This window comes from Mirounga angustirostris, unplaced genomic scaffold, assembly GCF_029215605.1.
Source record: "Mirounga angustirostris isolate CCGP_5_RB_7025 unplaced genomic scaffold, mMirAng1.0.hap1 SCAF_2, whole genome shotgun sequence".
In the NCBI taxonomy this organism is placed as follows: Eukaryota; Metazoa; Chordata; class Mammalia; order Carnivora; family Phocidae; genus Mirounga; species Mirounga angustirostris.
Window position 1 is genome coordinate 35613660 of NW_026991710.1, and position 19055 is coordinate 35632714.

Below are 19055 nucleotides of genomic sequence, written 5' to 3' on the forward strand. Positions count from 1 at the left end.
CAGAAGCAGCCCATGCTGGCAGAACAGCCTTGCTTACCTACACGTGACCTTGGATGTAGAGCCAGCTTTGTGTGTCCTCTCGTGGCAGACTCGTGAGGCCTTCCTTTAACAGCTGTCAGCACGCTGCTTGGGAATCATCTGGCAGAGGTGATGCCCTCTCATGTTTCAAGATTCTGCTGAGCTCCTTCCAAACTATTCCATGTGAACACTTCCTTTTCAATGACACGGGACTCCTGACTTTCCCCAGAAATAAAGAGCAAGGCCTTTGGCATCCACATTAATTACGTGGTTATACGAAAGATAAAGCCTGCGGTATCCATATGTAGGGGAGACTGAACAATGATAATTACTCACCTGGTATATTACTGTCCTATTTCTATTGAAACAGATTACCACAAACTGGGTGGCTTACAATGACACAAATTTATTACTTTTTAGTTCTGGAGGTCAGAAGTCTGGAATGGGCCTTATGGGACTTTCTGTAGGGCTGTGTTCCCTCTGGAGGCTTTAGGGAAGAATCCATTCCTTGCCTTTTCCAGCTCCTGGTGGCTGGCCACATTCTTTGGCTCCTGGTCCTGCCTCTGCTTCCAGTGTTATGTCCCCTTTTCTAACTCCCCATCTTCTTCTTTCCCTTCTAAAGACCTTTGTGATTTGTTCTGGGCCTACCTGGAGAATCCAGGATAATCTTCCTGTCTCAAGATCCTTAGGGCAACGGTGTCTGCAAAGTCTCTTTGGCCATATAAGGTACTGTATTCACAGGTTGTGGGGATTAGGACAGGGGCATTTTTGGCCAATCATTGGTCTGCCTGCCATACCTGGTAGGTGCAGTAAACTTATTTTGTCTGTGAGAATACTATGGCTTTGTGGTCAGTTAAATGTTTTTCCAATGTGTGTCATGCATCAACACACTTCTGCCACGGCCATGTGAGGATGCAGCCCTTGACTTAAGTTTTGGCCACATGACTCCCCTTGGACAGTGGGATGGTAATAGATGTGGCTGAGTTTTCCCTCTTGCACCCCTTCCATCACCAAGAGAAGGGCATGCTGCAGGAGGCTGACAGGTCCTAAGACAGCGAGACACATGAAGAACAGACCTGGACCCAAAAACAGTTTGAAGCCAAATCGTGCATAGCTTAGGCCAGATCTGCCTATTGCCAGCTAAACAGCAGACTCATGAGTGAGCAATACATGCTTAGTGTTGTACTGTACTCTGTTTGGGGTGGTTGGTTAAGCAGCAGAAGCAAGCTGGTACAAGTTCACGGATACTGAGTACCTTGCTCAAGGTCACACGATGGTAAGTGATGTAACTATCAGAAAGTTTGACTCCAGAACCTGGGCTCTTATCCACTAAGCAGCTAGTGCCCAACCACTCATTGGATGCCTGAATTTTCTCTATATTATCTCTGCCAAGATCTTACGAAGTCTAGGGGCAAGAGATTCAGAGTCTTTGGCAAGATATGGATTCAAGTCTCACCATCGTATGGGCATTGAACCTACCCAAACTGATCATACCAGGATAGGGAGAAGCCCATCTCATCCACTTCCATGAGTGTAGCTTAAGACTAAATTAATATTTTTGGTGGCCACGTCACAATGGTGTGATGTTGGCTTGTTGACTCGTTCAAACATCTTTTCTCAGTGAAAAGATTCATGAGGTTAAATCTTTCAATCCCATAAAACATCTGTTTTTATTTAATATAATACTCATGCTTTTTTCTGTGTTTATATACAGGACTCTATGTTCAACAAAATTTAATTTTATTGTGTTAGTCCAAGATGTTAATCCTTTTGGACTCTAGTCTTGTAACTAGCTGTGCCTTAGCCCTTTTTCGGGAGTCGATGGAACACAGTTTTGATAATGGCAAATTATCAGCATGGAATGATATTAAGTGAGTAAAAAGAAATAAAAGAAAAAAAATAAAGCATCCCTAATGAAGTAGCGAATGTACTTTAGTAAGTGTTAGAAAGCAATACATTTAAACTAGTGGTCTTTTTTTTTTTTTTAAGATTTATTTATTTATTTATTTTTTCCATTTTTTTTATTATGTTATGTTAATCCCCATACATTACATCATTAGTTTTTGATGTAGTATTCCATGATTCATTGTTTGTGCATAACACCCAGTGCTCCATACAGAATGTGCCCTCCTCAATACCCATCACTGGGCTAACCCATCCCCCCACCCCCCTCCCCTCTAGAACCCTCAGTTTGTTTCTCAGAGTCCATCGTCTCTCATGGTTCGTCTCCCCCTCCAATTTCCCCCCCTTCATTCTTCCCTTCCTGCTATCTTCTTCTTTTTTTTTTTTTTTAACATATAATGTATTATTCGTTTCAGAGGTACAGGTCTGTGAACTAGTGGTCTTTCTCTAACACAGAAGAAGGAGAGAAATGAATGATGTGTAAGTGGTTGTACCACGGACTGTGTCAGCCTCAGAGGGTTCCAGGGGTTTCCCTTTATGAGGTTCTTTAACAATGATCTTTACACATGACCCATAGAGTGCCAGAAACTTGGTTCAAGAAGGGAGTCATTTGTCTCCTAGGGGTCATGGATCCTATTTCCTACAATCTCAGGAAAATAACTGAAATTTCTGGGAAGCACATAGCTTGTAGTCATGCACAAATTTTGTATGTTGGGCCAATTGAATCAATACTCAGTAGTATTGGGCTTCTAGAGTCATGGAACTTCATTCACAATTAAAACTCAGTAGCAGGAGCCTGAAGTCTGAAAATTTGCCTCTTGTGCTTTTAACTATAGTTCTAGGACAGCATAAAGTTATGCACATTTGTCAGGTAAATGAAAGTATTAGGAAATCTCTTAAAGGGTAATACAAATAAACCAACCATCCTTTCCTGAGGTGACCACCTCTCTTTTTAATCATACGAAAAACTAAATCATGGAACCTTGAGACACAACATCATAGAGTCTCTTAATTAGTCACAGCTGTCAGGGCTCCTCCTCTAATTGTGGGATTTTTCTTTTCATGTAGATTTTTTTTTTCTTTTATTATTCCTCTTAGTTTGTGCCTACTTCAGCATCCTCCATGGCCAGTGCTTTCTGCCTCAGTTATTAAGTTGGCTTTCTCAAGAAGTGTTTTTCGTATTTCTGAGATTTCTGGAGATGAATCTGTACCCCTGAAGTGGAGACTTGGTGGTGAGAGCTTATCAGGATTGAAGCAGACCCAAAGCCTGTGCTGGAACTTAGGTAGCTGCCCACTCAGTGTGCACCACAGTCCCTTCCTCTCTCTTTTCCTTCCCTTGTTTCTGTTGGAGGTGTAATGGTGAGGCAGAACCCACCACTCCTGGAAACATCATTTGACTTGATTTTTCCATACCAGATTAAAGGTGACTAATAATTTGCCTCCTATTTCTCAGGGTGGACAGGAAGATCCTATATTAGTCATCATTGGGGCTTCTTTCCCTACCCATTGTGATCTGCAGGATATGCAGGGTTGTGAGAGGCCAGAAAACCTAGAGATGGTGTTGGTCATGGATTCTGGTGCATCTCTCTTCATCTCTGCTCCTTCAGCCCCGTGATGCTTTACTGAGGCTGTAGGAGCTCATGCGGCCCCTCACGTAAGTTCTTTCTCAGGATGCCCAACTTTTACTTTCTCTAATTCTTGTAACTACCCAACTTCATCTTGTTTATGTCCAGGCCCTTGAAAACATAGCTCTATCAATTATTCACAGGGGCAAAAAACCCCCCAAGTTTCTAAGAATCCCCAGTTTCCTTTATGAGAGAAAAAAGAGACAAATACCATAATTCTTTAGTAGTGTCTTAAATGATTTTTGTGTTCTCTTTCCCTCCATGAGGGAGTAAGAACACTATTCTCTGGAGGGAGGTGACCTGGATTCAGATGCAGAGTTTGCTATCTCCTGGGTGGGTTTTCTGGGGAAATTTATTTAACTTTTATAAGCCCTAGTTTTCTCATTGCTGAAGTCAGGATAATGATTGTGATGATTTCCTATGAACTATTGTGTATAAACCATTTTGCACAATGTCTGGCACATTGTAAGTGCTCAATAAATACTGTTATTATTTTTATTGCCCATATTCTTTTTTTTTAAAGTAGAGCCCAACACAGGACTTGAGCTGAGATCAAGAGTTGGATGCTTAACCAACTGAGCCACCCAGGTGCCCCTATTATCCATCTTCTAAACAAACTGTGAATTGTTGGGGAGGAAGACCTTTCTCTGCTCTACAAGGTCCTTCTAGCTGGACTTAGAGAATCAAATTGATGTGAGACAGGTTAACAGGAGAAAATAAAATTTAATAGTGTATATAAGGGAATCCCCACAGACATGGAAATTCCAAGAACAATGAGGCAACATGAAGTTTGCATGAGCTAAGGAGAGGGGTGGGGTCTGAGGTTACAAAGGGGAGAAAGGCCATTAGCAGGAAGGTGAAAGGAGATGTTTCAAAAAACAAAGGTTGCCCTATTTCACAGATAAGAGTCTTAGGTAAAGGGGAGTCTCTGTTAATAACTCTGTTCCTGATACAGGCTCTCCTTGCCAATGTAAATTTAGGCAGTTGAAGACCAGGAAGAGAGCTTTTCCTTATCTAATGGGTTTTGATTACTTTTAACTCAAAATGATGTTCATGCCAAAGTGGCCCATCTTAGAGCAGCCTGTCATTGGCCCCTGTAGAATCAGAGTCATTGCTAAGTACTCTGATAGGTAATGAGACACAAAGACAAATAAAGCATTTCTGTCCTCAGAGGAACTAAATTCTTTCTTATGAGAAGACAAACTCATAGTTACTGTAAAATATTGTAAGTACTCAGAGCTTACTGGGGGACAGAGGCAGGACATCTAAATTCAGTAAATCTTAGGAAGATCTTGTTCCCCTAACATAAGGTCTTTTAAAACCAGGGCTGCATGGGAAGCCCTGGACCACTCCTTAAAAGGCATTATGGTACTGCAAGTTTTGTTGGCTGGACTCATTTCCTTTGGGAAATCTTAGCTGCTGCCTTTAAACTTGGCTTAGCCTCTGCCACACAAACCTGTTTTCCTGAGGTCAGTTCCTCTGTTTGAGATTCTCTCTTGGCTTCGGCCCCTAGCTGGGTCCTTGTTTTGGATTCCGTAGTCTTAACCTCCTGTGAGTACTTGGCCTTGTGTTTGCCAGCCTGGCTCTTGGCTCCATACCTGGGAGCTCAGCCAGCGACCCATGCACCTTGTGTCTGAGCATTCCTGTACAGCACCTGTCATCCTAAAAGCCTGGCCTGCCTCTCCTGGGCAGAGGTGGTCTCTATCTCTTCTTTAATAACAGCCTGGATTGACTTGTTATGCCTTTCAACACTAATCAGGGAGTTATCTGTAAATATATGGATGTGCTCTGTTATAAGCCACAGAGCAGATTACTAGACATGGCTTAAAATACTCAGACATTTATTCGTTTATTGTATCAATTAAGAAGTCCAGAAAAGGCTGGGGTGGTGCTCAGGTTGTTTGGTGGCTTGATAATGTGGTAAACAACCCAGTTCCTCCTGTTCGGCTTTCTCATCCTTAGCTTGTTTGTGAACTTCCCTCATGGATTCAAGATGACTGCCAGTGCTTTAAAGCCAAGCCAGAGTCAAAAACAGAAAAAGAAGCATAGCAAAAAAGAACATTCTATGTAGGTGTGCCTCTTCTCTCAGAAAAAGAAAATTCTGGAAACTTCCTAGAAGTACTGTCTTACATTTCATTAGCTGGAAGAGGGTCTCATGGCCACTGCTTGTTATACCAGGAGGCTGGGAATGTGAATATATGGTGTTGTGTCTCTGGTGGAGGGAGCATGGGGCATGGGTTTGGAAATAACTGTTGGACAAACAAGCAACAGTGCCTGCCACACCATTACTCAAGAACTTTGATAAGATTTAATTTTTATTTTATGCAATTTAAGTCACATTAGATCATGCTACTTGATTTACAAAAGCACTTTAATAGTGATCCTATTTCATAACACTTATTCTGCCTGTCCTTGTTTTTTCCTGTCTTCCCAGGTTCATTTCCTCTTATTTTATCTTGTTTTGTTTTCAGTATTCATTTCTTATGATTTCTGGCTACCATCCATCTTTTCTAAAGCCTAGAGCTTTTTACCTGATGCTATTATTCTAACACTAGAACTTCACAAACCTCAAATGACAATAGGGATGGTAAACAATTTATTACTAAATAACCACAACAGAAGTCTAAGTCTATTAGTTATCTGCCATCATCATAGCAGGGCGCTAATTGTGTCATTTTAAAAAGGTGCCTGCCACATCTGATTTAAGCTGAGCCATCTAACGCACCAAGGAGCATCCCCCAAACACTGCACATTGCTTTATTTTTCCCTTCTGCTTGCCTACATTGAATCAAAAACAAAATGAAATACAGAACACAATGAGTTACAGAGTCGCAGGGATCATTCCCACAGCTTCTTCCTTCGCCGTCCCCCTCCGGCTCCCCCCCCAAGCCAATCACCTCAGGGGCTCTGCAGTCAGTGAGGCGGAACTCATTTCACATTTGAGGAGAACAATGATAGAAAAGCTCTCTGCATGCAGAGCAGGGCAGACTCTCTCAGCAAGCCGTTCAGCAAGGCTGCTCTGCTTGTCCAGATTTTGCTAGTCATAACAAGCTTTTTAAAACAATCATTTCAAAGAATATTATTAGTATTGGTAGTAAGAGCCACCCTTTATTAAATGTCTACCTGCGACAGAAATCCTCTTTGGTACCTTTCTAACAATACTGTTTCTTTAATCCTCCGCACATGTGCAAGCTGAATGTTAACTTATTTTGCATGATAGAAGCTGACAACATCCCAGTAGGATTTAAAGGACAATGAAAAAACATTTGTCCCCACATATTTTGGTCTTTATTTTGATCTGCCGCCTGAAATTCTTTCCATTATTTCCCCCATTTTCCTGCTCCAGCGATCTCTTAGGCTTAGGTTGAAGTCCCTAGGAGCAGAACCTGAGATTAGGTTCTTGTGAAAAGTGATTTATTGAGGGAGAACTCTCAGAAGAAAGGGGTGAAGGAAACAGGCTAGGGCAGGAGAAGAAAGCTCAGCAAGGGAGAGATCTTGGCTGGAGACCAGCTTCAGTCTGGATACTCAGAATACAAATTGCACCATGGATTTATTCCCACCTTGCAGGAAGGGGCTGGCATTTAATATGCCTGTGTCAGTCTGTCCTTGGCCATTGGCTGTCCATGTATGTGTGTCAAGGCGTCATCCATTCTGCTAAGACATTTACCCAGAGAAAGGGGAAGCTGTGAGTTTTTAGCAGCCGATACTCACTATGCTGGGGATGCAAGGGTAATGGGTCAGCTGGCCTTGTGAAAGGAGACTGGGAGCATCCACTACAGTCACCTCTTGCCCAGTTCAGATTTACTTGCTTCTTCCACTAAGTGTATTCCATCCAGGCACAAACTTGCCATAGTGAGTGGGAGAGTTAATGGGATAAGCTATAGCCCCACACTGTGGTTAGTCTGGAAGTGATAGCTGGTATTTATTTTCTCCCTCTTTTTCATCCATTTTAGACCCCCTCTTCCTACCTAGCTAGTACTTCTGCTGGTCTAGGTGCTTTGCTTGGTTGGATGGCCCATATTTTAAGTCCTTGTGGAGTCTGAGCCTCTGATTACTATACCCTTGTCAAGCAATGGTTGCTCTCCTCGACCATTTACATTTAAAACCAATTAAGTACCAAGAGAGGCACTTGGGTACCAGATATATTTTTATCTGCCCCTAACATGTAGCAGCAGTTCTATCTCTTTGAGACGATCAGGGTCAAATCCTTCTGCCAGTACAATAACTCCTTTTTATACTAACTAGATTACTGTCATGGTGAGCCTAGGGTGACTAGATGTCAGCTGTAGCTTTAAGTTTAGTGAGCCTCTCATTGTGTTACTTGGTGGAAGTATTCCCTTCTGGGACCAAGAACTTAAAACTAATAATACCTAAAGTTGTAGGAATTCCCCAGCTGGGTGCCTAGGAGTGATGGTGAGTGGGATCATCCCTACATCTTCCCATTGGTTCCTGGACCCATGAGTTCTAGCTGTTGGCAATATAGCACCATATAATAACCCCTGGCTTAAGGTATAAGGGGCATCCTCGGGCGCCTGGGTGGCTCAGATGGTTAAGCATCTGCCTTTGGCTCAGGTCATGATTCCAGGGTCCTGGGATCGAGTCCCACATCGGGCTCCCCGCTGAGCGGGGAGCCTGCTTCTCCCTCTGACCCTCTCCCCTCTCATGCTGTTTCTCTCTCGCTCACTCTAAAAAATAAATAAAATCTTTAAAAAAAAAAAAAAGGTATAAGGGGCATCCTGAAGAAGGATGCCCCTTTCCCACAGGGTGTCATCTCTAAGCTGATGACAGATGCATCATCTGTACCTTCAAGATGCTACTCTAAAGGTCTATCAGGTGGCAGGTTCTGGACAGTATGGGACAGGGTATGGCATGGTCTTGGTCTTGACCCAGAACCCTAGGGATTGGTGCTGTGTCTTTGCTGTTGAGGCTGGCTAGAGATTCTGACAGAATGCCCGTCTTCACTACAGATACTCTAGGAACATGGAATCTGCTGGGTTGTAGGAACCACACTTCAGTGTTGCTCATATTTCAGCCTGCAGCTGTTCTTTGTGTGAGCCCTGGCCCAAACGAGCAAGCTTCTGTGCCATGTGAAAAATGGATGTGTCCTCTAACACCTGAAGAGGTCCACAAAGCGCTTTGCTTCTTTCTTAGACGTAGAAGGGGCAAAATAATTTGTCTCTTCCTTTTGAGAGGGGTTTCCAACATGCCTCAATCCATCAGACTCCTAAATAATTCACCAGGAGTTGCAAGTTCTTGGATCTTTGTGGGGTTTATCACCCACACTCTGGAGCAGTGTGTCTTATTATATTCAGATCTTCTTGCTCATCAGGTCTTATTAAGATGAGTTGTTAATACTGGTAGATCAGTGTGAGGTTCTGTGTCATGTCAGTAGTCAGCTGCCCTTCCCCCCTGCAGTCTCCTGGATAAAGTGGCTCCCATTCATCTGAGGGACTTATCCTCTATTCAGAGGAAGAAGCAGCTGAGAAGAGTTAGCAGCCACCACTCAGTAGCTGAGGACAGTGTACCAGCCCGGAAAAGGGGAGGGGTGTGGACACACCCTAGCACCCACCATACCTTATAAACATAAAATGTTCTCTGGAGACAAGGGAGGAAAAGCATTGGGTGGGGAAGGAATCAAAATCCAGGATACTAGAATCTCTCCTGAAAAGATTGCATTGAAGAGCAATGAAAGGCAGTTTGCATTTCGAGAAAGAGAGGAAACTAGAGTACTGATTGCCTGAGTTCAGAGTAGCTGGGGCTTTCCTGTGGCAGTGGCAGTTGTTGGGGAGGGAGGGGGGAAAGGGTTGTTAAATGTTCAGGATGTTAGTTAGTCGGTTGTGAAATGCTTAGCAGTTTGAAATTGGCTGTGGTGGGAGTATTCCCAAAACAGAAATTGGCTAACACTAGAAATCGGGGCTTTGTTCCTCTCCCTGAAAGTAGTTTACCAGCACATCATTGTTGCTAAAAAGTTTCTGAAAAGAATGTCAAAACAGGAAAAGGTGAAGAGTAGGAGAGCCCCAAACCCCCAAACTCTGCCTACTTAATAATTTCTCCTAGAGCCAAAGCTAGTCCCTGCACATTTTTCTTTTCCACAAAATGCAGTCAGAAAGTGCCATCTGGTTAGCCATTTTTAAAGGCCATTATCATCATTTTCTCATTAAAAAAAATCCATTTACTTCCAGGGTTTTCTCACTAACTTTATGTTACCATAGATATGAAGAAACTCTCCCCCATTCTGTTTCTCAGCCTCCTGTGGATTTCTTCCTCATTCAGCTGAAAAGCTAATCATGTTACTCCCCTGCTGAAAACAAACCCATGGTTCTTTGTAGCATTTACATATAAAATCAAACTTCCTAGTCTGCTGTATGAGCCTGAGTTCTTCTCAAAAGCAGAATATGAAGTAAGGACTTGCATGCAGGTAGTTTATAGGAGAAGTGATCTCAGGGCAGGAGGGAGAGATGGAGGAATGTGGAAGAGGAAAGGAGAGAAAGCCAATACAAAGGTGCATTGATTACTGCCATGAGCACCTAGGGTTCCTTTGATTCTACATCCTTCTGGGGCCTTCTGAGGAGTGTCTAGAATGCCTTTCAGAATCCACCCCAACAAGGGGAAGCATTTTTTATGGGCTCTTTCCCTTTGGTGAGGATTGCCTCAAGAGATCTCTATCCCCCCCACTCACCACACACACATTTCTAGGCTACAGATGCCTAAGAGCTGAGTGGTCTTCTTTCAGTGCCTACCCTGAGGAGCTGGGGAAAATCCAGAGCTCGAAGCAAAAGATGTATGGCATAAATTCACGGGGGGTATCTCTCAGCACAAAATGAAACAAAGCTCATGTGGAACTGTTTCTTGAAGACGTGGTTAGGAGGTGGAACCGAAGAGGCGGCTGATACACATGACGTATAAAGCTTTCCCTGATTTTCCATTTTACTCTCCCAGTCTCATCTCTGGACAAGGTATCCCTTAGAGTCTATATATACCAATACAGGTACCCTAACCATACTTTGCAATTTTATATAATCTGATTTTTTTCCCTTTCTTTTTGGTACATGCTGATTTCTCTTCTTGAAATTCTGCCACTTTTCTCTCTTAGTTAACTCAATCTTTTAAACTAACCTCAGATGTGCCTCTTTCCTGGAAGCTTCTGTGCTTCCCCCCAGTTAGCGTTAAATGCCTCTATAGCTCTGGAAACACCCGTATCAAGCCCCGTTACAACATACTATAACTCTAACACAGAAATCTGTTTACTACTCAGCCTGCCACAGAGATCTGTGAGGGACTGTATTTTAAATTTCCGTATCCTGGGTGCCTAGCATAGTACTTGTCTACATAATACATGTTCCATAAATACTTGTGGACTAAATGAATTGAGTACATTTTGATTTTGCAATGGACTGCTCTTCCCAAACCAAGAAAATCTAATCTAATTTAAGGCCATTCCAAAGCAATTGAACATGGATATATTTTGAAAGAAGCACACTAGATATCCAAATATGTCTTTGATATATATAAAATCAACAAAGCAATAACAATGAAATTGTAAAAAAAAAAAAAAAAAAATCAAGCGATAAATCAGTAATAATAAACCCAGGACTCCTACTCTCAAGAATTAGATAGTTAAGACACAGACACATAACATTATGAATAATAATAAAGGAGGAGAAGATAACACACTGAGAGATGAAATACTATAAGGTTGTATGGGTAAACAGGGAAACAACTAGCATAAAATATATTTACTAGGAGATCAGAGGATTCTGGGATCTTCTGGGGGTAGAAGGAGAAGGAAGTTTCTAGGCAATGGATAAGATTTGAACTAGGCAGTATATGAGTGGTGGACAGCAGTGACTCTGGAAAATACCCCGTAGGTTCGAACTCCTCAGTCACATCTCACCTTCATCTGTGTCCTCTTGGGCAAATTTTAGTTGCCCCACCTATACATTTGATTTAGTAATGATACTTAATTTATGTGGGTATTGTGAGGATTAAAATAAGCAACATGTTTATAGAGATTAGAACTGTGCCTGGCATATAACACTTTATTACATATGATATACTTACCTTAGAAAATGGGGGGGGCGTTGAGTCTCAGCAGAGACATAAGATATGTTTGGGAGCCAATAAAGGGAGTTTGTGTGGGGAAATTGTGGGAGGTAAGACTGGAAAGCTGTTTTGGATTCTTAGTGAGGACCCAAAAAGTCAGCCGTAGCCAGCATTGAGGGCAAACAGAGATTAGGTGACTGTATGTCTTAGTTTCCCCTGTGGTTTAACTAGTGCCTTGGTCTAATTCTTAGGACACCTCTTACTTTCCCAAGTGTCTTATTTGGATAAAAGATATCTAAAAAACTGATATGTAAACAGGGGTCATAGGGATTTGTGGAGATTGTCTGGCATAAATATGTAACATGCACTCAGAAAAACATTTCATGGGTTGGTAACAAGCTGTTGCATGTTTGTTTAAAATCATATATGTCTCCACGGAATCATAAAAACCCAGTACTGAAAGGGGCCTGGAGATACATGGTAGAGTTCCTTCTTCATTTTTTTATTGGCACATTGTAATTCACTTTCAGTGTACTTGGAAATGTTCGAAGAAATATGTGAAGCTGAGTTTTTTTTGTATAAACAACAACAACAAACAAACAAAACACAAAAAATAGGAGGAAGTCAAAGCTCATGGCAAATAAACTACAAATAGCTCAAGCACATGGGAAGTCCTTTACTTCATATTCAAATGACAGCCCTGAACTATTTTCATATGCCAGATTTGGAATACATTGTCATATACATTTGTCAATAGTTGGTTTGGACAGTGACAACACCATTACGTGGCAGTGTTTGTGAAGTGATGTCAACATTCTACACTTTGCTCTTATTATCTAATGAATATAATTGAGAAATTGGGAAACTAAAGTCCTGATACCAGTGATATGAAACATGGTTCTTATGAGTTTAATAAGGCAAAATTTGAAATCAGAGTTGGGCTTAAAAGAACAAATCAATCTAGTGTTGAGTCAACCTATGTCCACTCACTGGGCAGGAGTAAGTGATGTGGGACAGGCCTTCCATGAGCCCTGTTGGCTTGTACCGGCTTGAAGCTGGTCAGAACCCATGCTGAGCTGGTCACCACAGTGGGGAATGGGATATGTGAGATGTGACACCATGAAGATCTGAAGTGGTATGTGAGAGGTGTCTGGTACAGAATCTTTAGATTGCATTGGTATTTTCTTTCTTTTTTTTTTTTTTAAAGATTTTTATTTATTTATTTGAGAGAGAGAGAATGAGAGAGAGAGAGAGCACATGAGAGGGGGGCGGGTCAGAGGGAGAAGCAGACTCCCCGCCGAGCAGGGAGCCCGATGCGGGACTCAATCCAGGGACTCCAGGATCATGACCTGAGCCGAAGGCAGTCGCTTAACCGACAGAGCCACCCAGGCGCCCCCCAGTGTACTCTTTAAAAAAAAAAAAAATTATTTATTTGAGAGGGAGAGAGAGAGCATGAGCAGGGGGAGAGGTAGACGGAGAGGGAAAGGCAGACTTCCCCGCCGAGCAGGGAGCCCGATGCAGGACTCGATCCTGGGACTCCAGGATCATGACCTGAGCCGAAGGCAGTCACTTAACCGACTGAGCCACCCAGGCGCCCCTGCATTGGTATTTTCATTTCACCTATACTAACTTCTTTGAGTTTGGTTCATTTTCTTGAAATGAAGGTGCAGGGTCACCTTGAATGGAAGAATATTTCTTTCTCTCTCTACACTGACCAGTCTGGTAGTTTTTGGCACCACATCTTAAATGGTTACTTAAGACTTTTGTTCTCTGGTGATACTGGGTATGTTTTATATCCAATTACAAAAGCAGGAGGTAGCTTGGCTCAGGTTCTGTTTGCAGGGCTCTGTCTTGCTACATTTTGTATAAGCTATATTTCTAGGAAGCTAATGAGGTTATTTTTTTTCCCCCAGGTACCTGTCAGGAGATGATAAGTCCTAGCCTAGCCCCATTTCAAGTAATGAGTCTGGCTTTAGTCTATTGCTGTGGGAACTATGTGACTTCATCCCCACCTACCACTTTGTTTCTGTTTCTGGTCCTTGATATGAATATCATGTTTTGATTTTTTTTCTCAAAAAATCTACTCTTTTTCATTTTAATCTCCCATACTACTTGGAGCATTGAGTTGGGGCGTATCTATACCTAAAGTTACAATGCTATCTTGACTGGGCATCTCTTGGAAAAATGATTTTAAACAGATAATTTTCCTTCCAGGCAAACTACTAATCAAGTATAAGTGTAGAACAAAAATGTTTCCATACGTGCCAAGATTCAGGAGCATTTGCCTTGCTCATATCTTTAAAAAAAAAATTAAACATGCACTTTTACAAAAAAGGAAGGTACAAACCAAGATATGAGAAGATTTGGAATTTAGGAAACATCGTGGGTTACCTGAGATACATAGACACATTAATCAAGAGAAAAGAAAATAAATTATAAACATCAGGTAAAACCACAAGCTAAAAAATAGTCATGACCCAGTATGTAGCACATGAAAATTCATCATTTTGAGATGGTAGTCAATGTTTTTTGGTCTTTCACGGCAGCAACATTTTGAAGAATACAGTTATTTAGTAGAACATCCCTCAATCTGGGTTTCTCTGATGTTTCCTCATGATTAGATTCAGGTTACACCTTTTTGGCTAGGATATTAGGTAAGTGATGTATCTTTCTGGGGGTATCATATCTGAAGGCACATGTCCATTTATTCCTTATGAATAATATTACTTGTGATTACTTTATTACAGTGTTGTCTAGTATTCCACTGTATTTTTGTTATTTTATTTTATTTTATTTTTTCAGGTTCCTTGTTTTTTATTTTGTTTTATTTTTGTTTTCATTGTTGTTTTTTATTATGTTCAATTAGCCAACATATAGTACATCATAGGTTTTGATGTAGTGTTCAACAATTCATTAGTTGAATATAATACCCAGTGCCCATCACAATACATGCCCTCCTTAATACCCATCACCCAGTAACCCCATCCCCCCACAGTCCTCCCCTCTGTTACCCTCAGTTTTTTTTCCCGGAGTCCAGAGCCTCTCATGGTTTGTCTCCCTCTTTGATTTCTTCCCATTCAGTTTTCCCTCCATTCCCCTATGGTCCTCTGTGCTATTCCTTATATTCCACATATGAGTGAAACCATATGATAATTGTCTTTCTCTGCTTGACTTATTTCACTTAGCATAATCTGCTCCAGTTCCATCCATGTCAATGCAAATGGTAGGTATTCATCATTTCTGATGGCTGAGTGATATTACATTGTATATATGAACCACATCTTCTTTATCCATTCATCTGTTGAAGGACATTTGGGCTCCTTCCATGGTTTAGCTATTGTGGACATTGCTGCTATGAACACTGGGGTGCATGTGCCCCTTCTTTTCATTACATCTGTATCTTTGGGGTAAATACCTAGGAGTGCAATTCCTAGAGCAGGTCGTAGCTCTATTTTTTACATCTCGAGGAACCTCCATACTGTTTTCCAGAGTGGCTGTACCAGCTTGCATTCCCACAAACAGTGTAAGAAGGTTCCCCTTTCTCCACATCCTCCCCAACATTTGTTGTTTCCTATCTTGTTAATTTTTGCCATTCTAACTGGTGTGAGGTAGTATCTCATTGTGGTTTTGATTTATATTTCCCTGATGGATAATGATGTTGAACATTTTTTCATGTGTCTGTTAACCATTTCTGTGTCTTCTTTGGACGAGTGTCTGTTCATGTCTTCTGCCCATTTCTTGACTGGATTGTTTGGGGTTTTTTGGGTGTTGAGTTTGAGAAGTTCTTTATAGATCTTGCATACCAGACCTTTACCCATAATGTCATTTGCAAATATCTTCTCCCATTCCGTGGGTTGCCTCTTAGTTTTGTTGACTGTTTCCTTTGCTGTGCAGAAGCTTTTTATCTTGATGAAGTCCCAAAAGTTCATTTTTGCTTTTATTTCCCTTGCCTTTAGAGACATGTCTTGAAAGAAGTTGCTGTGGCTGCTGTTGAAGAGGTTACTGCCTATGTTCTCCTCTAGGATTTTAATGGATTCCTGTCTCACATTGAGGTTTTTCATCTCTTTTGAGTTTATCTTTGTGTATGGTGTAAAAGAACGGTCCACTTTCATTCTTCTGCATGTGGCAGTCCAATTTTCCCAACACCACTTGTTGAAGAGACTGTCTTTTTTCCATTGGATATTCTTTCCTGCTTTGTCGAAGATTAGTTGACCGTAGAGTTGAGGGTCCATTTCTGGGCTCTGTATTCTGTTAATAAATAATTTATTGGGAGATACCTTGAAGCTCTGTGATTATCTTGTTACTCATCAAGCTTTTACACACAAGATTAAGTACACATTGGTGATTTTTGCCTAAATAAATTTTTAGGATTATGTTTGCACAATGATGATTTTCCTACAGTGATTAGTATTCTTCTGTAAGGAAGATTTTGTTTCTCCTTTGTTTATAGGTTTATTTATCCATCTATTTATTATTAGTATGTAAACTGTGGATTCTTATTCACTGGGCTATAATCCATCACTGTCCTTATTTATTTTAATGCTTTAAATCTTCCAGTTTTGCCAGTAGGAGCCCCTTAAACTGGCACTGGTGTGTTTCTGACATGCCCCAATCAATTTTTTAAGCATTTCCTGACTTTTTGGCATAAGGTATTCCAAGATCACTTTATACCTTCTCTGCTCATCCCAGGAATCAACCATTTCTTCAAAGAGCCTTGGTACCTTTTGGTGCAGAATGGCATTAGGAAACCAAAATCTGGGTAGTAGGTTTGCTCACTGCTGCTCGTCTGTCATTACTTGCCTGTCGTTTCAGTGAACAAAGCTAATGATCATGGTGGAGGGAGCTCTGTTGTAATTTGGATTTTTTTCTAGTTAATTTGAAGCTTATGCTATTCTTTCCCTCCTAGGAATGCTGATGCATGGAATGTGTCATTTTATTTTTGCTCCTTGTTGATCTTACTTTTGGCGGGGAGGGTGTGTCCAGTGATTTGGACTCAGAAAGCCACCAGTAGGGGCGCCTGGGTGACTCAGTTGGTTAAGCAGCTGCCTTCAGCTCAGGTCATGATCCAAGGGTCCTGGGATCAAGCCCCACATTGGGCTCTCTGCTCAGTGGGAGCCTGCTTCTCCCTCTCCTCCCTGCTCATGCTCTCTCTTGCTATCTCTGTCACTATCTGTCTCTCTCTCTCTCAAATAAATAAATAAAATCTTTAAAAAATTAAATAAATAAAGCCACCATTATGAGTGCTGACCAGAACCTCTGAGATCCAGTCTTTTGGTGTCTTCTTTATTCAGGGCACTTTCAGTCTCCAGGGTAATTAAAATTTAAATGGAGGTTTTCAACGAATTAATGTACATGCTGATAAAAACTTCAAGACAGGAAATTTATGCTCTATCTCCATACGATCTTTTACCTTAATGGTGTGTGGTTGCTTTAGGGTCAGAGAAGAAAGCTTAGGGGGAAATAAAGCTAAGGATTACTTCCTTAAAAAGAACACTGTAATTTGCTTTTATACATTGTCTTCAGAGGATGCTAATGTTTTCCCAATACATTTGGTATTTTCTCTTTCTCTTTCTTTCTTTCTGTGTGTGTGTGTGTGTGTGTATCCAAAACTATAATCCTTGGCATTTATGAAAGTCTCATCTGATTTTATTGTAGAAAGCAGAAAAAGAGAGAGGAGGGAAAAAAGTATCCCACTTCCTCCAGTATTGATAGCACAAATGAGAACTTAGCGTTACATTCCAATGAGATTGCGGCTTTCATTAATTTCACACTCATAGCTGATGAATGAGAATTGTTTTGCTGTACGAGGCAGACTGCTCCTGCAGAGTAATTAATCCCAAATGAAGGGTTGGAAAAACAGCCACTGAAAATGCTCGATGTCTGCAGCTCAGCTGAGACTCGCGAGCGAGCGAGGGCTTTACTGGCAGCCATTCGTGACTTTATGATTCCTCTCACTTACACAGGGAGAGTGACACATGGAGCCACTGACCCTCATTTTAATTAAATAGACTCCGAAACAGGTGGCCAGTCAGGTTGAAGGAGGGACAGAGGGCTTCTTAGATAAGAGCTTTTTAGAGCAAATACGTTACACTGTAAATGAAGCTGTCCTGAGGAGAAAGGCTACCTCAATATTTCTGGCTAGAATGAGAACAACTGGGATTATGAAGCACAAACCATAGTCCTCTGACAGGGAAACAAGATGGGAATTAGACAAAGTGATGGGAAGGAAGGAAGTCCAGGAAAGAGGCACCTTAATGTTTGTTTTTTTAACGTTATGAGATCTGATATGGAACCCCACTGGTGAGTATGTGTTTTACGATCCCAACACTGCCAGTGCTGACTTATATCTGAGTATGGATCCAGTGGTTTGAAATCAGTTTTATATGCACATAATATTTCTCCGGAAGTCACCCTGGTGAGTATCTCCCCTGCCACATCAGCCTCACCTTCAAGAAGGCGTAAACCTGGGGTCACAGTCATGTATTTCTTGAGCAACTCCAGCCCTAAAAAGGTTTATTTTTTCCTTGGAAAGTTCCCGAAAAGAGTTGAGCCTCCTTGCTTCTCAACATCTCATGTAAGGACCAGCAGCTGCACCTGGAACTTTACTGTAAGAAACAGAATTTTTGGTTCCACCGGACCTAGGGAACCAGAGTTGCATTTTTAACAAGATGCCTAGGGGACTCCTTTGCAAACCACAGTTGGAGAAGCATGGTATGAGAGGACTGGATCTCACCATTGACTTTATGGTAACCCTCCATTTTCTTCCCCTCATTCCAGCTCCATTTTCTGCCTCCCACTGTTGCTGGTCACAGGCATGGTTCCTTAATGTTTCGGGTTTGTCTGTCTTGTTCCCTTCTAGATTGTATGTTCCCCAAGAGCATGTCTTATATCTGCCAGAGCTCCATTTTACTTGGCTTTCAGTAACTATTGGCTATAATCAGTTAACTGGTAGATTTGATTGATTAAAGAGTGAGAACTGGAAAAAACAAACAAACAAACAAACAAACCATGGAAACACCCCCTGCTTCTGCCCCTGATGAAGCTCTTTGTGCTTTGTGTTGAAGGAGCAGATGACAGCACAAAGGATACTTGTCCCCATCTCCTCCACCCACCATGCTACCTCCCATCAATTTTATAACAAATTCCTGTGCTTTGACCATCTCTCTTCTGATACCGGAGTTCTTTCCCAGTAGGTGCCTGAGTTTACTCGCATGAATAAAGCGCTAAAACATTCTCCCCCTCACATCTTTTATACATGCTAAACCTTGGGGTGAATCTGTCTCAGGTTCAAGCTGGGAGCTCCACTAGCTGACATTTTAATAATAACTATCATATGACTTAATAATACTCTGGGTTAAAAAAAAAACCCTCTATTAGTTGCTAATATTTCTAAATCAGGAGATTTTACACAAATACAGATTAGTAGCATCTCTTGACACATCTGGGCCTGCATTTCCTCAGGTGACA

The 19055-nt window shown here is 41.5% G+C and overlaps 1 protein-coding gene across 37 annotated transcripts in view; it reads left to right on the top strand.

Moving 5' to 3' along the window:
• GRXCR1 (glutaredoxin and cysteine rich domain containing 1) overlaps nucleotides 1-19055 on the top strand; it is a 309082-nt gene that overhangs the window by 200514 nt on the left and 89513 nt on the right. Inside the window, exons 1-2 of one of the 37 annotated variants that reach the window (XR_010409384.1) lie at nucleotides 2257-3574; nucleotides 15545-15640. The exons of 32 other annotated variants lie outside the window; for them this stretch is intronic. The gene's annotated coding sequence lies outside the window, so the exon portion shown is untranslated. Of the gene's footprint in view, nucleotides 1-2256; nucleotides 3575-15544; nucleotides 15641-19055 lie in introns of those variants that run through there. 4 more of the 37 variants (XR_010409378.1, XR_010409360.1, XR_010409376.1 and 1 more) reach the window with 4 other exon arrangements.